We start from the raw sequence: 15,152 nt of genomic DNA on the forward strand, positions 1-15,152 counted from the left end.
TTCTGACTGCATAGTTCTTTTTTACTGTTCTTCTGACTTTATTGCAATATCAGGTATCACTGCTGTGGCATTTTTCCTTTGGGCCACAGTATAAAATCAATCCAATGTATATAGCACAAATCTCTCTGGGGTTGGGTCTTCTCTGATAATTGCTGCATGTTTTTAAAAGATAAGCTTGAGTACTTTATGTTGAGTATTTACATCTCTGAAGATAAGGAATAACCTCTTTAGAAGATAATTATCCCCGAATTTTAATTCTAATATTAAAAGTAGCCCTTTCCAGAATCTTGTAAAACCAATCAGTAGAAGCCTTCTGTCTCCTCAACCTATAAAACAGGATCAAACAGTTGTGTCTTTTACTTGTGCAAATGCAGATCCCTTAAAAGGCATAAGCCTTCTTTTACCTTAGTGTGTATTTTGAAAAATCAATATCTAGCTGATATTAGTAGCTCTAATCAACTGGGGATTTTAATCAGAAGGTCTAGAAATTTTGGAGAAGAAAGAATTTTAGGGAAGAGCCAATTTTATAGAGTACTGAATTCTCTGGTCATAGGGTAAGAGGAGAACCTAAAGGAAAATTGTGAGGAATAGAGGTGGCAGAATTCTGACTAATTTTTGACAGAGGTTCTAATTGTGTCTTAATGAATAAGAGACATTGTTGCAGAGATAACATGCCATATAGATTTTGATGTGCCTATTTATTTCCTTTATACATTTTACAATTGAGCTGCTTGATTTATTTCTTATTAATTAGTAAAATCTCTTTGTGTACTAGGAGTAGCCCATTATCGTATGTGTTGGAGACGTTTTAAATTATATTATCTACCTTTTGATTCTGCTGCTGATGTATTTTCTCTAAAAACATTGAAAATATTCTCTGTAATCAAACCTCTCAGTCTTTTCCAATACATCTGTGTTATCTTGTGTTCTTCCCTGCTCCATATCTATGCATAGATATAAATATATTAGATAAGTAGATAGATAGATAGATAGATAGATAGATAGATAGATAGATAGATGGAGATAGACATGGATAGATAGGTAAGAAGAGAGAGGGAGAGTTCTGGTCCTGGTATAATAAAGGGATAGAGATATGAGTGGGGTAGGAATAGGAGTAATGATAGCATTAGGGTTAGGAGTAGATATAGAAATAGAGGTAGGTAGAGGTAAGTAGTCCTTAGGAAATTTATTCATGTAATTTTAGTTTATGGCCAGAACCATTCATTTATCCACTTATTCCTGTGCCACTGTCATATTGCTCTGTTTGCAGCTTTATAATGTCTTATTAACTGATAGGGGAAGTTCTTCCCTTATATTCTTTTACAAAATTTCTTGGCAATTCTTACACTCTTATTGTTCCATATATATTTTGTAATAATGTTTTAAAATTTCATTCTTTTTTTATCTTTATTGGAGTATAACTGCTTTACAATGTTGCATTAGTTTCTGCTGTACAGAAAAGTAAATCAGCTATATGTATACATATATCCTCATATGCCCTCCCTCTTGAGCCTCCCTCCCACTCTCCCTATCCCACCCCTCTAGGTAATCAGAAATCATTGAGCTGATCTCCCTGTGCTATGCAGCAGCTTCCCACTAGCCATCCGTTTTACATTTGGCATTGTATATATATCAATGCTACTCTCTCACTTTGTTTTATTTTGCAGCACTATTTACAATAGCCAGGACATGGAAGCAACCTACATGTCCATCAACAGATGAATGGATAAAGAAGATGTGGCACATATATACAAAAGAATATTACTCAGCCATAAAAAGGAAAAAAAATGAGTTATTTGTAATGAGGTGACTGGACCTAGGGTTTGTCATACAGAGTGAAATAAGTCAGAAAGAGAAAAACAAATACCGTATGCTAATGCACATATATGGAATCTAAAAAAAGGTACTGATAGGTGGTAGGGCAGGAATAAAGACACAGACATAGAGAACAGACTTGAAATTATTTTGATCAGCTAAAATGAGCTGCTTTGGAATTCTGATTGCAGTTTTATTGTGTGTATATAGATTGGGATTGTTTTACATCCTTGTAATATTGTCTTTCCAACCAGAAACATGGTATGTCTTTCTGAATTTTAAACATTCTTAGTTTCAAATTCCATCTCTTACTTGTTATTTAATATTAGGCTTGTTAGTTTTGTTCCCTTAACATCAATTTTTTCAGCTAAATTTGGCCTAAAAATAACTTCTTACAGGATTATTAAGAACTCTACAAAGAAAACATCTGATTTCATTTTAGAAGATAAATTTAACGCTTAGCACAACAGGCCTGTACATTCCATTCAATCTTAGCCCCACTTCTAGCAAAAGAAGGGAAGTGAAGGAATGGATATAGAAAGAGCATAATTTTAGATATTTATGAGCCACTTTCTACCCCAATAATAGTATTCATTAATACTCTATTAATATGGTATTCACAAATTTTACTACTTGCATCAACCTTTAAAATATGTCACTATATTTTTTCACTGCTTCTTACAAAGAACCTCTAACCTCTGTAGAAAATGAAGCAGTGACTGTGATGTTGAAAAATGTTCGGTTAGTCTCAATACACAATATAACTTGAAGGAATGGGGCCTCCAAGTTCTTAAAACAAAACATACAAATGACCACAGCAACAAAACCCTCTTCTTGGCCCTTTAATGCAATAGGCTGGATCATGTCTTCGTTCCAGGGTTTGGATTTCCTCTTAACTCATACTTAAAAGTTCTTTACTTCCTTTATCCTCCCCCTTAAGGTGAGCTTGTGGTCTTCAGTTTCTCCTTTGGGTCTGGCCACAGTAACTTACACACTTCAAGCATCCAGCTTATGCCAACCTGGAGAGCACCTTGTAACCAGACTTGTCCTGTCCTCCAGAGACTAATCTACTGTCTCATCCTGTGAGCTAAACTCCCTCAACCAGAACTCCTCACTACAGTCCCATTGTCAGGAGAGCTTTGTTACGGGGGAGATTGTCATCATCACTATGAGTTAGTAAATAATATCAGCAAAGAAGACTTATTTCATGCTCATTAAATATCCAGCACTGTACCAGATATTACCCATATTTAATGAAATATTTAAAGAAAGAGTTTACTAAATTATTCCCATTGAGAGCAAAAAATGTTAAGAAAGGTTAAATCTGGCCTAAGCTCATTAAACTAGTTAAGTATTAAACTCAAGAGTGTTAGTTTGTGTTGCTGCATTTCAGTTATTAGGAATCTACTCATTAATTTAGGTAAGAATATTTAATAAGACTTTAGCATACTGTAAACTGAGAGGAGAGGGTGTAATCAAATGTCCACTTCTCGAATTTAGTTTTGTCTCTGCTGTTTCCTTATGCTATACCTCCTTCTCAAGAAATACCACACATATTAACAAGGTCACTGTCTCCATTATTTGCAAGTTAATTGATAGGCGGGGTAAAGATTTAAAGTTACAAAAAAGGATTTGTTTATGATCTTTGAAGAGCATGTATTTTGTGGAGTAGAGTTACTTTATAAAACTTTCACTTGGGATACTTTAATAATTGCTGGAATTTATCTTCATTTGCTATTTAAGCAGCTCACTATTGCATTTTTGCTATGTTTCTCATATATTTAATCTCTAGTTTATACACGTAGATCTGATACTGCCTCTTTAAATATATGGCTACACTTCACTTAGAAGTGTTTATCTGTTTATGGGGGTGTTTATCTGCCAGTCAGTCAGCTAACATTTATTGAGGACCCATAGAGTATGTGCGTGTTTGTGAACACAAAGCTTGTAGATTATTTCATTTTGAAAAGTGGCACTTGTAAATCCTGGCCGACTAACTCTACAATGAGGATAATACTGTTTCCCAAGACCTAGTCTGTGTAAACACTATTGTAACCGAGTCTTTTGGCCTCCAATACATTAATCACATGCACTTGGTATGACGCCTGTGAGAGTGACCTAATGCATGGTTTAATTTTTGTTTTTAATACTCCTAACGTTTAGGCTGTAACAGGATCACTCCCCAGGCTAGATTTGGGTTGTGAGCTCATGAATTTCTCGCTGTAGACATTCTTACACTCTGGATATCAGAATGAGAATGAGATCTAGCCTAGAAACATCTATCTGTGATTCTTTAGAGCTGTGTCATTGGAATAATTATTTTGCCTCACCAGACTTCAGTCTCCTTCTGACAGAAATGTTAATAGTAATCATTACATTCATATTAACAATGAACAGCAGATATTTGTTAAATATTTACTATGTTCCATTCTTTTTTATTTTTCCTAAATTTTAGCCACACTGTGCGGCATGTGGGATCTTAGTTCCCCAACCAGGGATTGAACCCATTCCCCCTGCAGTGGAAGAACGGTGTCTTAACTACTGGACCACCAGAGAAGTCCCCTGTGTTCCATTCTTTGCTAAGAGTTGTTTTTTTTTTTTTTTGTGGTACGCGGACCTCTCACTGTTGTGGCCTCTCCCGTTGTGGAGCACAGGCTCCAGACGCGCAGGCTCAGCGGCCATGGCTCACGGGCCTAGCTGCTCTGTGGCATGTGGAATCTTCCCGGACCAGGGCACGAACCCGTGTCCCCTGCATCGGCAGGCGGACTCTCAACCACTGCGCCACCAGGGAAGCCCTGCTAAAAGTTTTAGATAAACTATTTTTAAAGATATTTTATAATAAACCTCATTTACAACACCACCATCATCTCCATACTTCATCCTACCCACACTGAACTTAAAACATTTCAGTGGCTTCTCATTGCTTTAGGATAAAAACTAAAATCCTTTACACAGCCTACATGTTTCTATACTTGTCACAGTTTTCCACTCCTGCTTCCTTTCACTCTCTGTGCATCAGCCACAGCAAGCTTGCTTGCTTGATTGTTTGCTTGCTTTTTTCATCAATTTCTTGAGTACACCCATGTTTACCTTCCTCCCATTGAAGATACACTGAGGAATATTTTCAACGTATACAACAAAAGCTCCATATAGGGCTTCCCTGGTGGCGCAGTGGTTGAGAGTCCGCCTGCCGATACAGGTTCGTGCCCCGGTCCGGGAAGATCCCACATGCCGCGGAGCGGCTGGGCCTGTGAGCCGTGGCGGCTGAGCCTGCGCATCCGGATCCTGTTTTCCGCGACGGGAGAGGCCACCATACGGCAAAAAAAAAAAAAAAAAAAGCTCCATATAATTAGCCAGAGCAGCTCCTTAAATCACTTGGGAAAAGAATATTATCTAAGTAGGAAAAAATAGGCAAATCACTACAAAGAGGCAATTCATAAACTAGGAAACACAAATGGAAATAAATATTATTTCTCGGTTTCACTAGTTTTTAAGGAACTGCAAATTGAAACAATGAGATAGTATATTTGCTTTTGGGGTTCCTAGTATTGACAGAGATAGGCAAGGAAAGAGATTTCTAATATCTTTCTCATCTACTTTTTTTTTTTTTTTTTTTTGTGGTACATGGGCCTCTCACTGCTGTGGCCTCTCCCGTTGCGGAGCACAGGCTCTGGATCCGCAGGCTCAGCGGCCACGGCTCACAGGCCCAGCTGCTCCGCGGCATGTGGGACCCTCCCGGACCAGGGCACGAACCCGTGTCCCCTACATCAGCAGGCGGACTCTCAACCACTGCGCCACCAGGGAAGCCCTCTCATCTACTTTTATACATATATACTAAGATCCTAGCAGTGTTCTTGCAGCATTATATATGTATTATGGGGAAGATCTACACCATTCATGTAAGTGTAATATATATATAAACACAAGAAAGAATCAGTGAATTACAGAATATGAATGTATTGTTTCAAAGTATACTTGACATCACAGAGATACCTATAAAATCAGTACAACTACAGTATTTCACATTTATTATACTGGTGAAATATATAAAACCATATTTGCAATAAAGGTAGAAACCAGCAAGTGTCACAACAGTGTTTGGACCCAAACACTTGAGATATTCTGCAATCTAAAGAAAAGTATCAGATTGAATGTCATGCATTTATCACTTAGCAACAAGAGTCCATGAGGCAGCTGATGAGTTGATATGCCACCTGCAACTTCTTGTCAAAAGTCCAAGTATGTACAGCTTGTAAATAGCATCACTCAAACTAGAATTGTAGAAATTTTTACCTGTAAACGGTAAGGAAAAGAAACATACAACTATTATACTAAGCCAAGATTAACTCTGACCAATCATTTTTATACTTTTACTTTGAAATAATTATAGATTCACAAGAAGTAAGAAAACTAGTGGAGAGGTCCTGTGTATCATTTACCCAGGTCCCCCCAATGATTACATCTTATGTAACAATAGAAAAATATCCAGACCAGAAAATTGATATTGATACAATGTATCTGTGCCATTTTATTACACATGCCATTTAAGACATGTGGATTATGTGTATAGATTCTTACAACTACCACCACGTTCATGATACAGAACTATTCCATCACCACAACAATCTCCTTCAGGCTACCCTCTATAGTCACACCCTCTCCCTCTTCTCACTCATATCTAACCCCTCCTAACCTCTAATCTTTTCTCCATCTCTACAACTTTGTCATTTTGATTTATTCAATCACTTTTATCTTCAGTTTCTTGAACATTTGTAAATGTGAATTTTTTAAGTAATAACACTTTCCAAAATATTTCAGAAATAAGCATCACAGCTCTCAAACCTTGACAAAGTGACAATGTTAGATGAATTTGCATGCAGTTTAACTAATTTTGGTAATTCTAAACCAATGAGCTCACTCAAAATATCAGATGAAAATGCTGACAGTGGCAACTACAGTACTAACTAGATGTACATCTTATTCAGTAAGCAAACCTTTTTATCAACTGATAAAACTTTTATCATGAATGGATTCTATTATACCTCATCTACTCATCTATTTCCTCCAAAGACTAACCATTCGTACAAACAAATAAAACATGAATTTAGCAACTACTATGTACCTAGTGCTGTATTAATACTGTATGAAGAAACATAGAGCCTTGAGGAAGCTGAAACACAGATGAAGGTATTTTTAAATATTCCATTGTTATATCTTATTTTTCTAAACTCATTTACTGAGCACAAAGTAACTACTGCATAATTGTTGTTATATAACTCTTCGTTGTAAATATTACAATGCCATAGTTTTTGAATGACTGATACAATCAAAGGATGCCATGAATACAGCAGAAATCTCCATTTGCCTCTGTTCATTAACTAAAGCTTAGATTATTGGTGTCCTGTTTTGGACCAGAGTTCTATTCCAATTATCATTGGATTTGTAGTTCAATTAAACCTTGATAGGCTGATCCAAGGATTCAATCAATCATCCAGCACAGAGCGCTAAACTCATTTTTGCACATTCAGTATCAGATAATCCAGATTTTCTCCATGTTAATAGATATTTGGGCATGGAGAGAAAACTGCATCAATCTGTGTTGGCTATATTAGTACAAAGTAACCAGAGCCAGGGTTCATTTCCCGTGTAGATTTTGTGTATAAGGAAGTAAATAACTATGAAACAGATAGGCTACTCAGAGTAGAGACAATATGTTGCTTTTGTAAGTGAAAAATTACACATAATAGTGACCATGACATATATGTGTTTGTTTTATTCTATGAGTACATTTATGAGTTAACATATATTGTAGGGAAGTTATTGGAAATAGAATACTCAGTAAAGAAAATGGTATTATAAGATATTGAGGGGTGTTTTGTTGTTGTTTCTTTTGTATTTATTTCTTTGTTTTTGTTTCTTTTAAGATAATCTCTACAAGATCGTGGTTGAAAATATGTTATTTAGTTTGATAGACAAGCATTTGATATCCAGCTCTAATATTTATCATACTTGTGACCTTGAACAAGTATTCCCATTTGTAAAATGTAACACTATTATCTCTGTCTTAGAGTGGTCATAAGAGTTCATTAGATTTTCATTATGAATACTTAGCACAATACTGGGCATAGTGTAAGAGTTCAATAAACGTTGGTGGCTCTTATTTTAATTATTATTATGTTTATCACAAACAAATATTTTGAGGAAAGCTTTAAAATTTATCAGTATGTAATCTCCATTAATATTCACAGTTCTCTCTTTAGAATTTCCATAATATTAATAATATCAATGACTAACTTAGTTTATCCATAATTAATGATAATGGCCAAATAAAGGCATTTCACACCGCTCTTCTCAAAGCCAACTAAAAACAATAAAGAGAATGAAAAACAGAGGGGAAAACTCCATCTGCAGTAGAACTAGGAAAGCACAGAGAAGCCATGTACTATGATGGAAGGCTGCCAAACCCGGTAGAATTTATAGCAAACTAACAAAAGTTTCTGAGAGGACATCAACACCTACCAATCTTTTCATTATGCAGTCTCCTTATAATCAATCATCCAGGCCTGAAGTGCTCAAACAATGACTCTGCAATAAGAATGCAAAGAGTGAAAAAATGTGAGAGCTTCATCATCGCCCTTTTCATCCTAGAGAATCGGAGAGAAAAGGTAGAATGAGGAATCAAGGAAACAAGGCAGCCCGAACAGAAGCAGATTGTCAGAGTAGAAGGAGAGGCTAAGGGGCAGCAGCCAGCTTTGACTGCTAAACGCTTGAAGATAAATAAATGCAGTTACATATTGAATTCATACCTTGAAGTTCTAATTCCCAATTGACTACATTTGGAGATGGGATCTTTAAGGAGGTAATTAAAGTTAAGTGAGATTATAAGGGTGGGGCCCTAGGACTGGTGTCCTTATAAAAAGAGAGACACAAAGGATGTGCCTCACAGACAAAAGGCACATAGTGAGAAGACAAACATCTGTCAGCCTAGGAGAGAGGTCTTGGAGAAATCAAACCTGCCTACACTTTGATGGATTTCCAGCCTCCAGAATTGTGAGATATGTACCACTACCCACTCTGTGGTATTTTGTTACACTCCCAATAGCCAAATTTGGAGCAATATGAACAAAAGATAATGATAGTATTTAACTATAACCTATAGAATAAAATAAATGTACTTGAGTCTATATCGGTATAAATAAGTAATTGAGTAAATAAATAAAGGAAGTAGCAGCTCTTTTTACAGAGGAGTTCCAATTAATAAATGTAGAAAGACAGGGAAATACAGAATTATCATTAGGTAAACACCCTAGTTACAATGGTTGCCAGCAAGATCCACCAGTGGATGAAAAAGGAAGTGGATGAAAGTTTGAGGAGAAATAGAATATTTGCAGAGCCTCAAATAACTCTCCCAAGATATTTATCAATTGCCAAAGGAAAATAGTAAATTTACACTGGAAAAACCTAACAAACACCATGTTAGCCTTGTGATTGAGGTTTACACTACTAGTTATAATGCATATAAAAATCATTTTCCCCTTGATATAATGCAGTGAAAAGGGCACATCACTTCTGTAGTTTTCTTGCCAAAATGCATAACCTCATTCTAATCATGAGAAAACATCAGATGTTACAAAATAACTGACCATGAGTATGAAAATTATCAAGTATGAAAAGATATGGAAAGACTCGGGAACTGTCACAGCTTGGAGAAGACAAAGGACACAACAACTATATGTAATGTGGGATCTTAACTGGTTTGTGGAACTGAAAAGGGATATAAGGGGGAAACTGAAATTTGAATAAGTCTTTAGTTCAGCTAATAGGAGCATATTAATGTTAATTTCCTGGTTTGATCATTGTACTATGGTTTTGAAAATTATAAACATTATGGGAATCTGAGTGAAGGGTATGTGTGAACTCTCTGTTCTATATATTTGCAACTTTTCTGTAAGTTTAAAGTTATTTCAAAATAAAATGGTTTTATTATAGAAGAATAAGTTGATACATTTCTAGACATTTATCTTTGAAGGCCAATAAAGAAAACAGTCACTTCCTTAACAACTAATTTCTCACAATTTTACTGTAAAAACATGCTATTATTTCCAATGTGTGTATATATATATATATATATATATGCTCTAAGTTTAAAGGTACTAACCAAAAGCAATGTTAAAAATTTCATCTCATTTTTCTAAAAATCAAAGAAGGTTGAATCTCAGGTACAATATACTTATTTCATGCTTTTTCCTATCAAAGAGAAGACTTGCTATGAAAATTGAAAAAAAAAGTAATTGTGTTATGTCACTTTAGAACAAAGTAGTAATTAATTATCTTTAAAAAGAGCAAAATTCTTGCTCAGAAATAAAAGAAAAATTAATCTAACAAAACTTTTTGGAAAATTTATCCTACACGTAGACTCATAAATGCATGTAAACTTATATCAATCAGGATTTTTCCAATGGAATACTCTGTACCTAATGAAAGGAATGAAGTAGGTCTGTACATTTTCATAGGGAAATATGAATCCACTGTACGATAAAAAATAAGGCAGCATAGTGTGTATGTTACATTCCAATCTGTACTTAAAAATATGGATAATTTATATCTGTATAAGTAGGTATATATGTTTTTAGATGAGAATTTTCTCAAAGACTCCCCAAGAAAATTTTGATAGTGGCTACTTCTGGAGACTAGGGCTAGGAGATGGAGTGAGGAAGAGATACTTTTAATTTTATATACTTTTATATTATTTCAGTAAGTCCTTGTTATTTCACAATAGGAATATCAAATGAAAAATTATTTTCGTAAATGGAAATAAAGTTGTTCAGTGTGTACCATGGAATATAAATTGAACCAATTGAAGTACACCTCAGAAAAATATTTAGCATAAGGGGAAAATTTTCTTTAAACCATCAAAATTGTCCAAAGATAGGATTTACTGTCTCAAGTCATTATGTCAATCCTGTTAAGAGAGGTGTTTAGACACAGACTCACAAGACAATCACTTGGAAGAAATCTTATGCAGAGAATCCAGAAACTGGAAGAGTAGTTGGACTGGATAATTTTGAGATCCCTTACATGCCTCAACTTTTATCAATTAGTATTTCTTAAAGTACACAAAATGGTGCCGTGCTCCGATAGTAAAGTACATTTACAAAGTGATGAGACTTCACTATCCTCTCAGGACTGTTATAGATTACTGAATGATAGAAAAACTTATAATTATTACTTGAATATTTAAATGATTAAATATTCTAAATAGGGATATTCAGATGTCATGAACATTTTGTTTCCCACAGGAGGGAGACAGAACTACTTTAAAGTGAACAGCGAGTCACATTTATTTGACCCAGTGATTTCAATTGTCTTTTCCTAACAAATGAGTAAAATTTAGATGCATCCCTCAAATTCAGATACAGGACTTAGTGGAAGGACAAGTAGGAGATTCAGGCTTTTGAAATGAAAGAAACCACCTTCTATTTCCCTGAAAAGCAGAGAGCACATGAAATAAGTGTGGTCACGATGGCTTAATGTGATTAGCTTGAGGTCCTAGTTTAAAACAAAAGGTGTTGGAATCAAATTTCAGTGAAGCTTAGAAGAAAGCTGAAATCTGGTTGGCAAATATTATTCATTCATTCATCTATTCAATAACTATTTATTGAGCACCTACTATATTACAAGCCTTTTCTACACACAGGGAAATAGTGAAAAACACAAATACCTGCTGTCATGTAGTTTACATTCTAGTGGAAGGAGAATGTTTTTGTAGGAAAAAAACAAATAAAATAACTTTATATAGGGCTTCCCTGGTGGCGCAGTGGTTGAGAGTCCGCCTGCCAATGCAGGGGACATGGGTTCGTGCCCTGGTCCGGGAGGATCCCACATTGTCGCGGAGCGGCTGGGCCCGTGAGCCATGGCCGCTGAGCCTGTGCATCCGGAGCCTGTGCTCCACAATGGGAGAGGCCACAACAGTGAGAGGCCCACGTACCGCAAAAAAAAAAAAAAAAAAAAAAAAACTTTATATAATTTTAAGTGCTCTGAAGAAAATAAAACAGGGCATTGGGTTAAACAGTGATGGTCAGGAAAGGCCTCTTGAAGGGGTGACTTTTGAATTGAGAGTCATATTAAAATATGGAGAATGAGTATTCCAAGGAGAGGAATCAGCTAATGATAAAGGTCCTAAAAACTAGTCAAAAGGATCTAACTTAGCATGCTCTAAAAAATAAGAAGCCACTGTAACTAGAATTTAGGTAGAAGAAAGCAAGGTAAGAAAAAGAAGAAATTAAAATCCCTGTGTCCAATTCACATCTGTGACTTGATTTCAATTAGATTTGAATAAAAATATTGTATTGTTACTTAATCTTTCCTATGAATCTTTATGCTCTTTGAAAAGTATAAAGCTGAAGTTACTATGGGTATTCTATTATGCTGTGGGGATTTTTTTTATCTGTTAGTCACTGAGAAAGATGGTTTTGAATAATTGCAACACGTCTCCATTCAGGTATGAAGAAAGCTATATGTATGATTGGAAAGTCATTAAAAAAACCTGTTATAGGATCTGGGAAACTTTGATGGAACTGAGAGATCTATTGGCAAGATGAACTGCCAAGAGAGTAGAGTGGGTTCTGCTTTGACTACAGTTCTCTTCTTGAAGGAGTGTTTTCTTATAAGTTGAAATTTATAAGAAATGTATGTGCCAACAACGCTCTGGATGCATCCATCTGAAAGCTGAATACTTGAAAGATAGCCTAGGAGTAGTATAAATGGGACTGTAGCATTTGCCAACTTAGATCTCACCATTGAATCAACGGAGAGAAAAATTATTGAACGGTATAAATGCCACCTTCACTTTTTAGATACAAGCAAAGAAATGTGTGCCTGCTTGCTTAGAAGAGTTTTGCTGGACAGATGTATGCTCAGATCCAGCCTATTTATTAGAGAACAGTCTCAGCTCTCATTTTCAGTTTTAATCACTGGGTCAATTTTAAAAGGGCAGTTCTCATTATATAAACATTTGGAAGTTATAAAGCTGAAAGGTTAGGGTGTAGACAAGACAAAGATAACATACCACCAGCTGGCATACACTTCCATGAGAAAAACTTTTCTCCCAGTAAGCTCAACCCTCATATACGAATGTCCTAGGACATAGGAATTATTGTTTACCAGTTTTCTGTTTCTCCAGCAAAATGATTTTACTTGTATGTGGAGAGTTACATATATCTCTCTACCCAAGGATTATGAAAGGTGGAATTCTGCAATAAAACTTTATAAGAATTTCACAATTTGATTCTATCAGACATCTTTATGTAGAATAATAATCATAATTCCACTGTTTATTTAGCAACAATTATGTAGCAATTGTTCTTTCTGAGTTATCTCATTTAATTCCTACCACATCTCTGTGAGGTGAGTATTTTCATCACCAACGTACAGAAAGAGAAATTAAGAGTTACGGAAATTAAGCAATTTTCTCATAACTGTACAACAGGTTTGTGTTAGATCTAACACTTTAACCCAGGCCTGTGTAACTTCAAAACAATATTAACCTCTGTACTACACTATCTCCTTTAGTAAATACTGCTTGAGCTGAGGGTTTTATTCAAGATGCAGTAAAATTTGTACTCCAGGATTCAAGAAATCCTAAAACACCTGTGATGCTCAAAGGAAGCATCTCAAATCTTTGACATCACTTTATCTTTATTACTTTTATCTGAAGGGTGCAATATAAACTGAGAACTTCAAAAAGTACTGGCTGGACTCAGTTAAATATAGCAGAATAAAGCTTTTTTTTAATTTCTTTTTTTTTTCTTAAAATTCATGAAAAATAATAAATAGTTAAAATATAGAAAATGTGAAACTCAAAGCACACTTGCAAAATCCTTCAGAATCTGGACCAAAATGCAGAAGAAAGATGAATTTGACCAATTTTTTAAATACTTTTCCTAAATTAAGAAGCATTATCTCAAGTGATCTATACAAATATCTCTTGTTGAGAGAGAAGAGAACTAGGGGCATGTGTGTATCACATGAGAAAATGGATAAGACCCTGTTAGAGATGTTGTGTGCAACCAGGGAATGTGAAGGGAGGTGTAGCAAAAGGAGAAAATGTGTTGATCAGGTATTTGTACGAACATCATGGTAGCCCAGGGAGCCACTAGGAGGTAAAATAGGATCAAGGAGAAAAAGTACAAACTGGTTGTCTGGTAGCAACACAGAGAGCTGTGACCCAAAGACTTCCTCAATAAGCCTCTTAAACAATAACAACAACAATAACAGCAACAGGAAAGTTGTCCCTAGGGCAAGGAAATGACAAATCTATTGAGTATATTTGCAACAGTAATCCTATGAAGAAGCTGACTGGCTTATTTCACTACCTCCATTTCTCCCCACATGATTCTTTAACAGATAATAAGCTTCATTCAAAATAATAATAAAAGAAGCTATCAAGTTTAATTAAATCCCATTTGTTTGTTTTTACTTATGTTTCCTTTGCCTAGGAGACAGATCCAAGAAAATATTGCTACGATTTATATCAAAGAGTATTCTGCACAGCAAAGGAAATCATCATCAAAATGAAAAGACAACCTACTGGGGCTTCCCTGGTGGCGCAGTGGTTGAGAGTCCGCCTGCCGATGCAGGGGACATGGGTTTGTGCCCTCGTCCGGGAAGATCCCACATGCCGCGGAGCGGCTGGGCCCGTGAGCCATGGCCGCTGAGCCTGCGTGTCCGGAGCCTGTGCTCCACAACGGGAGAGGCCATGATGGTGAGAGGCCCGCGTACAGCAAAAAAAATACATAAATAAAAAATAAAAGACAACCTACTGAAGGGGAAAAAATATTTGCAAATGATACGACTGATAAGGGGTTAATAATCAAAGTATATAAATGGCTCATACAACTCAATATCAACAATCTGATTTTAAAAATGGGCAGACTGAACAGACATTCTTCCAAAGAAGACATACAGATGACCAACAGGCACAAGAAAAGTTGCTCATCATTGCTAATCATCAGAGAAATGCAAATCAAATCCACAGTGAGATATCACCCCACACCAGTCAGAATGTCTATCATCAAAAAGTCTACAAATAACAAAAGTTGACAAGAATGTGGAGAAAAGGGAACTCTACTACACCATTGGTGGGAATGTAAATTGGTGCAGGCACTATGGAAAACAGTATGGAGGGTCCTCATAAAACTAAAATTGGAACTACTATGTGATCCAGCAATTCCACTCCTGAAGAAAATGAAAACACTAATTCAAAAAGATAACTGCACCCTGATGTTCATAGCAGCATTATTTACAACAGCCTAGATATGGAAGCAACCTGAGTCCAC

At 35.8% G+C, this 15,152-nt stretch overlaps 1 long non-coding RNA gene across 1 annotated transcript in view; it reads left to right on the forward strand.

The window, feature by feature from the left end:
• The window catches only part of LOC137223219 (uncharacterized), a 33,143-nt gene extending 18,483 nt beyond the window's left edge, over positions 1 to 14,660 (forward strand). The window contains exon 2 of the long non-coding RNA XR_010942756.1: positions 14,313 to 14,660. This is a non-coding gene — a long non-coding RNA (uncharacterized lncRNA). The remainder of the gene's footprint in view (positions 1 to 14,312) is intronic.
• Positions 14,661 to 15,152: the final 492 nt, after the last annotated feature.

This window comes from Pseudorca crassidens, chromosome 4, assembly GCF_039906515.1.
Source record: "Pseudorca crassidens isolate mPseCra1 chromosome 4, mPseCra1.hap1, whole genome shotgun sequence".
Taxonomy (NCBI): domain Eukaryota; kingdom Metazoa; phylum Chordata; class Mammalia; order Artiodactyla; family Delphinidae; genus Pseudorca; species Pseudorca crassidens.